Raw genomic sequence first — 8835 nt, 5'->3', positions numbered from 1 at the left:
TGGGTTTCTAATAACGCCTAAATTTTTTATAATATGCTTATGAGAGTTGATAATGCCACTATTTTACTAGCACGTGTTTGAGATGTTGTTGAATCTTTTATACTTTGCCAATGTTTTATTGAATGATTTGATAAACTTTATTGATGATTTAGAAAGAAATAACTTATGTTTATATTAAATTACCACTCACTGGGTATTAACTCATGTTTTTCAATGTTTTATGTTTTTCCCCTCAGGTAGGGTTAAAGTTCTGGGAATGAGCTGAGTTGTTTACTGCCACATGACAAGAGTCTCATACTACATTGTAGGCCCTGCACTGTTGTAAATAGTTTGCATATCACAAACCTTATGTGTCATGGTTTTGGGAGTGTGGGACAAAAGGAGTTGTTTGGTTGTGTAGTTCTTGAAAGTGTTTTTGTTGTACTTAAACTTTGTTCATGTTTTGTATATATAACAAGGGATGAAAAGCTTGTGAAACGTGTTTGTTAATGTCATGATATGGGAAATGTCAAGTGAAATTAAATGTATTAAATTATTATTATGTAACTGATTAAGTTTAAGCACAGGTCGAGTCAGTTAGTTGGGTGCTAAATGTCATCAAGGTAGATAATGTTTAGCATCCTCACACCTCTTTCTAGATTAGGTGGGTAATCTGGGTGGGGGTGTGATAGCTTGGTATCAGAGCATGATTTTGGGAGACCTGAGGGTTATGTGTTAGAAAGTCAGCATGTCTTAGGCTTGTATGTAGCAGGATATTCATGATTTTTACTGAATATGATGTCATATATTGTAATTTAGGTATTATGACTCATCGTGGCAGGACGAAGAAATAGCCAATTGATGGAACTAATAAAGCTCCTGGTGGTGCTATAAGTGGAACTGAGGAATCAGAATCTGGTATTAATCAACCCCAAGCAGAGATGAATTTTGGGGAGAAAATGATGGCTAGGTTTGCTCAGGAACTTGCAACCAGTGTGAGGGTCGTACAAGATAATCCTGAGAAGGACTTTAGGATATAACGTTTCAAGCCCTTGGGTGCCACAACATTTTCAGGGACAGCTGATCCTGCAGATGTTGAGAAATGGATGGAAATGGTAGAAAAGTGCTTTGGTGTGATGAGATGCCCATATGGCAGAAAGATGGGATTTGCCACCTTCTTACTTCAAGAAGCGGCAATTGACTGGTGGCGTATGACTCAATTACGCCACGGAGATAGACAGATCAACTGGGAGGAATTCAGAAGATTCTTCTATGACAAGTTCTATCCAAGGTCATTTCGTGATATGAAACGAAATGAATTTTTGAAGTTAGTACAGGGAACGATGTCAGTAGCAGAATATGAGAAAAAAAATATACAGAACTATCCAAATATGCTTATATTAGTAACTGAGGATAAGAGGGACAGATGCAAAAGATTTGAGGATGGCTTGAGGGAAGATATTTGTACGCCCGTTACTGCAAGTGTTTGAGTGGAATGACTTTGCTCAATTAGTTAAAACAGTAATGAGAGTTGAGAGGAGTGTCTCTGAGAAGAGGATAGAGCGAGAAGCTGCAACGAATGCTCGTGCAGGTACCTCCTTGGGCCAACAACGTGACAAATTTAGTAGGAGGTTTACTCTGAGAGTTTCAAACAAAGGAAGCTTTAAACCGAGATACAGTGGTTCTTTCAGTTTTAAATCAGGCAGAGGAGGAGGATTTTCGTTTGTTAGCAGTTCAAAATGACCATTTGAGTCCATAGTAGGTTCACAAGTGAGACTAACCAGTGGTGCTTCTGCAGGTGTTGAGAGGAGACCTATTTGTGCAGAATGTGGCAGAGGTCAGTAGGGTCTATGCTTTGGAAAGAATGATGTATGCTTCAACTGTGGACAACTTGGACATTTTTGCAGAAATTGTCCTAAGTTGTCACGAGAGGGCAATACTACTCAAAGAACCATTTCTCAAATAGTTGATCAGCCAACTATGCCTACAGCTTTCAAAGGTGAGGTTTCGAGTGGTGCTAAGCAGAAGGCACCAATGGGTCGCCCCCGTGCTCAAAGGAAAATTTTTACAATGACCCAACAGGAAGCTGATGAAACACTAGATGTCGTGATTGGTATATTAATTGTTTTTGATAAACCTGCTCATGTATTGATTGACCCTGGTGCTACGCATTCTTTTATGTCATGTGTGTTTGTTGTGGGTGTTAATAAAAAGTTAGAATGTTTGCCAAAAGAGTTATTAATTTGTACGCCATTAGGTGAAACATTTGTGGCTAGAGATGTATATAAAGAATGTACAATACATGTTGATGGAAGTGAATTGTCTGCTAAACTAATAACCCTAGATATCCAGGAATTTGATATAATTCTAGGGATGAATTTCTTGTCAAAATATCACGCCTCTTTAGATTGTCATCGAAAGAAGGTAGTGTTTAAACAGCTAGGAAAATTCAAAGTGAATTTTAAGGGCAACAGACAAATCCTACCTGCATGTGTGATCTCTGTACTGAAAGCAAGTAAGATGTTAAGAAAGGGTTGTGCTACTTACCTGGCTCATGTGATAGATAAACAGATTGATAAGAAGTTGAAATTAGAAGATATAACAGTGGTGCAAGAATTCCCAGATGTTTTTCTAAACGATCTGTCAGGTTTACCACCTGATAGAGAGATAGAGTTTGCCATTGATTTAGTGCGTGGAATAGCTCTGATCTCCTAAGCACCGTATAGAATGGCACCGAAAAAACTGAAAGAGTTGAGAACTCAACTGCAGGAACTTGTGGATAAAGGTTACATTAGACCCAATGTTTCTCCATAGGGTGCTCCAGTATTGTTCGTGAAGAAGAAGGATGGTACACTAAGATTATATATTGATTACCAACAGTTAAATAAGGTAACAATACGTAATAAGTATCCTTTTCCACGGATTGATGATTTATTTGATCAGCTAAAGGATGCCTCAGTATTCTCCAAGATTGACTTACAGTCGGGGTACCATCAGTTGAAAATTAAGGAATCAGATATTCCAAAGACAGCGTTCAGGACAAGGTATGGGCATTATGAGTTTTTAGTAATGCCGTTTAGATTGACGAATGCACCTGCAGCATTCATGGATTTGATGAACAGGATATTTCATCCTTACCTTGAATTGAATTTTCAGAAAAAATTTCATTGCTTACATACCACGAGTTTTAGGACATAAAACTCAACATTACTAGCAGGTTAAACCTATCAGACAGAAAATAGCTGGACTCCTAAACCTACTCCCAGTGCCAGAATGGAAGTAGGAACATGTTACCATGGACTTCTTATTTGGACTTCCTCGCACTTAGAATGGTCATGATGGCATATGGGGGATAATTGATAGACTGACTAAGACAACGAGATTTTTACCAGTTAAAGACACTTATTCTTTGGATAAGTTGGCTAAGATGTATGTAGCAGAGGTTATTAATCGCTATGGAGCACCAGTATCGATTGTCTCTCACCGAGATTCGAGATTCACATCGAAGTTTTGGTCAAGATTGCAACACACCCTTGGCACTAAACTTAAATTTAGCATAGCCTTCCATCCCCAGATAGATGGGCAGTCAGAACGAACTATACAGACTTTGGAAGACATGCTTTGAGCCTGTGTGTTACAGTTTAAGGGCAACTGGGATTCTCATCTTCCACTGATGGAGTTTGTATATAATAACAGTTATCATTCCAGTATTGAAATGGCTCCATATGAAGCTTTTTATGGAAGAAAATGTAGAACCCCAATATATTGGGACGAAGTTGGTGAGAGGAAGTTACTCGATCCAGAATTGGTGCAAATCACTATTGATATTATTAAGATCATTATGAAGAAACTTAAGACAGCTCAGAATTGCCAGAAAAGTTATGCTGACAAACACCGTCGAGATTTGGAATTCGAGGTGGGAGATAGAGTTTTTCCTGAAGCTTTCTCCTTGGAAAGGAGTGCTACGCTTTGGTAGGAAAGGAAAATTGAGTCTAAGGTATATAGAACCACATGAAATTCTAGAACGCATAGGACCATCAGCCTATCATTTGGCATTGCCAATGGAGCTTTTCAGGATACATGATGTCTTCCATGTGTCGATGTTGCGTAAATATAGTTTAGACCCGTCTCATGTTCTATAATCACAACCACTGCAACTTAAGGAAAATATGTCCTATGAGGAAGAACCTATACAAATCTTAGAAAGGAAAGAGTAGGTATTGAGGAACAAGACGATTCCACTAGTTAAAGTGTTGTGGAGAAACCATACAGTAGAAAAAGCAACCTGGGAAAGCAAACAATAAATGAGAGCCAAATATCCTCAGTTTTTCTCCTTATGACTTTTCGTTGAATTTCGAGGACGAAATTCACAAAAAGGGATACTGACTTGTAAGTCCTTGTCTCTTTTCCTCTTGTTTATGCTTAGCATTAACCTAATTAAGTGAGCTTAGTATGTACCTAAATGAATAAAGCTTAGTATGTACCTAAATGAATAACTTAGATTGTATGACCTAAGAAAGTTTTGATGTTAAGTGTTGGAATTAAAGTTGGAAATTATTTAACAAATGCAAGTTCTTTTAGAAATGTATTAATACATGTTATTGTTTGAGCAATTTGTCATGATTGGGCACTTGTGTAATAAACATGATTTGTGATTGGCTAAAGGTTACAAGAAAAGAAAGAACAAATTTTGTAAGAAATGCAAGTTGGCCAAGAGGGATGTTAGAGTTGTTTGGTTTGGGAAATCATTTTTGGATTAATTTCCTAAAATCTAAAATTAATTTAACTTGATAAGTTATTTAGGGCTACAAAGGATAAGGAAAATGAATAAAAAGCCACATAGTAGGTCAAGTAAGCAGCTGGTTGGAGGGCTTTGATTGGAGGAAAAAGTGTGCAGCTTCGGCCAGAAACTTAGGGTCTGAAAAAGGTGATGGTTCTCCCAAACCACTCGTGAAAAAGCTTTCATTTTTTAACCAAATTGAAGCTTATTGAGTTGGGAGTCGAAGCTGGGGCTGCTTAAGTGATTTGGAATCAGAAAAGTGGAGAAATCGTGAAGAAAGTGAAGGTTGCCTGAAAACTGGAAAATCCAAGTAAGGTGTAGTCCAAGAGAGATTATGAGCTCTAGGAGATGAGTTAAGAGCTGAAATTTTGAGGTTAGTTAGCTTAAAGGTTTCTTAACATATTTTATGAAGGACATATGTGCAAAGTTTCGCTTTAAGTTCGGTTAAAAAAGTTAGATAAATTGAAACCAATGTTTTCTCAAATAGGGTAGTAGCAGGCCAGCCACCTCCCTAAGGCTACCAGCCCCACCAGAGCGCCTCCTGCCGTGCCAGCAACCCCCCAGCGTGCCTCAGCCCTGCACATCCACGACAGCCTTGCCCACACACGCCCACAGCCTACGCCCATGCCCATTTCTAGTGCCCAATTGCTTGTTTTTTAGCATTTTGGGTGTTGGTGAGCATTTTTTAATCCTAATTAAGATTTTTTTATATATATTTTGACCCTAAAATGAATAGTTTTGATTAAAAAGTGATTTTTGTGTCATTTTGGGTAATGTGAGTAAAATGGACTTAAGGAGAAAAATGTGAATGTTTAGGTGTTAAAATGAGTTCAAGTGGTCACATTGAATCACTACGGGTTATTTAGGGTTGATTTGACCTTTTGTGAGTGTTGTAACCCTTGGACTTTATTTTAGGTCAAATTAAGGTTGAAAAGGCTTATAACCCAAGGAGCTCGTGCCAGCTATAGTTAATAGTTTACTTTCGAATGTTTTGATATAGAAACTAGTTATATATTATATAGTATGCTATGATTTATGAAATGTGATAGCATGATCTATTTTACTTGTCCGATATTTCAAAAATGTTTAAATCATGATTTCTAAACTCTCGATGGTTTTATATGATCTGGATTCATTAAAATGTAGTTTGGAATCAAAGTTTGCATACTTGTGATTTGTATGGTTTTTATGAAAACCTCTTGATGGTGGAATCAAGGTTATTGAATGGTTGTGCAAATGGTTTCAAACTACTGATTCTTGTACCCGAGAGATGGTTATTTTCCCGTGCCACTTTAATGTGTTTCAGTAGCACTGCTCAGGTGATCAGAGGGTTACCGGGGTCAAATGTGGCCAAAGAATACCTGGAAGTCCAGAGGAACCTGCACCTGTAGCGCCATCCAGGCTATTAGGGGGCTACCACCGGGGTCAGATGTTGCCAAAGTATATCAGGGACTCCAGAGTAACCTAGGCCTGTGGTGTGTATCCTTGCTTAGCCTTGAGGCAGCTCTACGTGCACGTATGACCTTACATCAGGGGGGCATTCTTTGTCCAAAGTAACCTGCCGTTGTAAACGAGTATTTGGATACAAAGCTAGTATGGTTTCTAATAACGCCTGAATGTTTTATAATATGTTTATGAGAGTTGACCATGCCATGTTTTTCAATGTTTTATGTTTTTCCCCTTAGATAGTGTTAAAGTTCCGAAAAAGAGCTAAGCTTTTTACTACCACACGACAAGAGTCTCCTACTATATTGTAGGCTCTACACTATTGTAAATAGTTTGTATATCACGAACCTTATGTGTCATGGTTTTGGGAGTGTGGGACAAAAGGAGTTTTTTGGTTGTGTAGTTCTTGAAAGTGTTTCTGTTGTACTTAAACTTTGTTCATGGTTTGTATATATAACAGGGGATGGAAAGCTTGTGAAACGTGTTTGTTAATGTCATGAATGGGAAATGTGAAGTGGAATTAAATGTACTAAATGATTATTGTGTAATAGTTCAGGATTAGGCACAAGTCGAGGGATTTAGTTTGTTGATCAGATCACAAACCAATTGTTCATTAGAGGATCAATGGAACTTAAGGAACAAGAGGTAATCTCGAGGGTAAAACAGACTTTTGACCCAGCCATTATTACGAACAACCTGTGAAGGGTTAACTTACTAATCATGGTTATATCGAGTGGACATAATATATCTATAGTGAGGGGAGTGCAACTACGGGCTTTAGTGACATGACTCATTAGTTAACGAATGAGGGTTAATTCAGTATAAAAAGTTTAGCCAATTAATCTCAAATCGTTGGAGCCCATGATCTATAAATTCGTGAGGTCCCCCTACTAGCTCGTAAATGGATTAACCTTAGAGTAGCATGATAAATTAATTTGAAACGCTCAAATTAGAATTAAGGGGATTAGTAATTGTATGTGACATAATTACGCGTTTAATTTTGGAATCAAACGAAATTGGAGAATCAATTAATATTTAAATATAATTTAAATATTAAATTCATGAATAGGGATTCATGGGGTAGAATTTGTATAAAATTAATTTAATATTTGATATTAAATTAATTAGAATTAATTAAAAAATTTAATTAATTATTTATTATTAATTTTATTAGAAAAATTAATTTATGAAATTAATTTTGTAAAATTAATAAAGTTTTTTCAATTTTGAAATCAAAATTGATTTTGAATATCAATTTGAAAATCAAAAGATTGGAAAAGTTGAAAATGGGAAAAGTGAGAAATCTCTACTTACATCAACCAAATAGCTCACTCAATATCTACCTTCTTCTTGAGTCGATCTCCAAGCATGAGCTGCTCCTCATGTAGCAACCTATTTTGCATGATGGTCTTGCAATAAATAGAGGAGATTGGGCTGAGAATCGAGCATGTAAACGGATGCATTAGTTGAGTTTTTGCTGAAAAACTTAGTTGAAGAAGGTGTTCTTCCAAAGGTGCAGCAGTGTGTTTCTTCTCCAAATTCCCTTTATTCAGGCTTATTTTGAGTCACACAACTCAATCTAAGGCAACAAGAGAATAGTAGAGAAGGTCTTGAGATGGTTCATAAGAAGATTTGGAGAAGATTTGTAACTGAATTCAAGTTTCAAGAGGTTCTACAAAGGTATGTCTTGAAACCCTCTTATTATTGTATGAGCATACTTTATTTTAGCCAAAATTAATGAATTAGAATGCTTATTGATCCTTGTTGCTTCTGCTGCATGTTGATATACTCCTGCAGATAAGGTATCCAGCCTTATCCATATACTATAGACCCTTTAGGTTGTATTTTGAACACTAATCCCTATATGTCTCCATATATAGTTCAAGACTCATACAACAGTCTAGGATGTTAGTTTATTGGATTAGAATTATTTAGGCAAGATAAATACAAGATAAGCAATAACTATTTATTGTAATGAATATTAATAACACTTTATTAATGATTAGTCAAATGTTACATTTACTATCTACGAATTTTAAGGCATAAAATCCAACAAATGGATTATCTTTCTCGGGCACATTTCCTTCTAGACGTAGGTGGATTTCACTGAACTGGGTTATCAACTTCTATGTCTCTTTAACTACTTATTTGTTGTTGATAATTTATTGTTACATTTATTGTTAGTGCTTTCCTTTTAACATTTGCGTGTCTGTGACGAGTCTTGAACGCTTTTTGATTAACAAAATTTGGAACATTGTATGACTTTTTCATAAATCAAGGTATTTATATGTCAACTTAATGTCTTCCTCGTGATAAGGCATCATCACATACATGCACGAATTTAGAACTTCTCCTTCAATCCAACCTCACCAATGCTCTCGAGATGGTTGTGAACTATGAAAAAAATTAAGCAGCTAACACCATTTGCCAAAAAAAAAAATTTAAATAGTCCATCTTTCTCTTCTTTTTTTCCTTGTTTTTGAACATGTAGTTATGAACATCATTCCAACACCATTTGCCATAAGGTTTTGTGCATGCTAAGGGTTTGGCTTCTACCTATGGCATAAAGGATAGAAGGATTCCAAATGAATAATTATATATAAAAGAAATATTCTTTAAGTTTTTTGGCT

Source organism: Benincasa hispida, chromosome 12, assembly GCF_027475165.1.
Source record: "Benincasa hispida cultivar pf3 chromosome 12, pf3_genome.v1.1, whole genome shotgun sequence".
In the NCBI taxonomy this organism is placed as follows: Eukaryota; Viridiplantae; Streptophyta; class Magnoliopsida; order Cucurbitales; family Cucurbitaceae; genus Benincasa; species Benincasa hispida.
Note: the sequence above shows the minus strand (reverse complement) of the source record.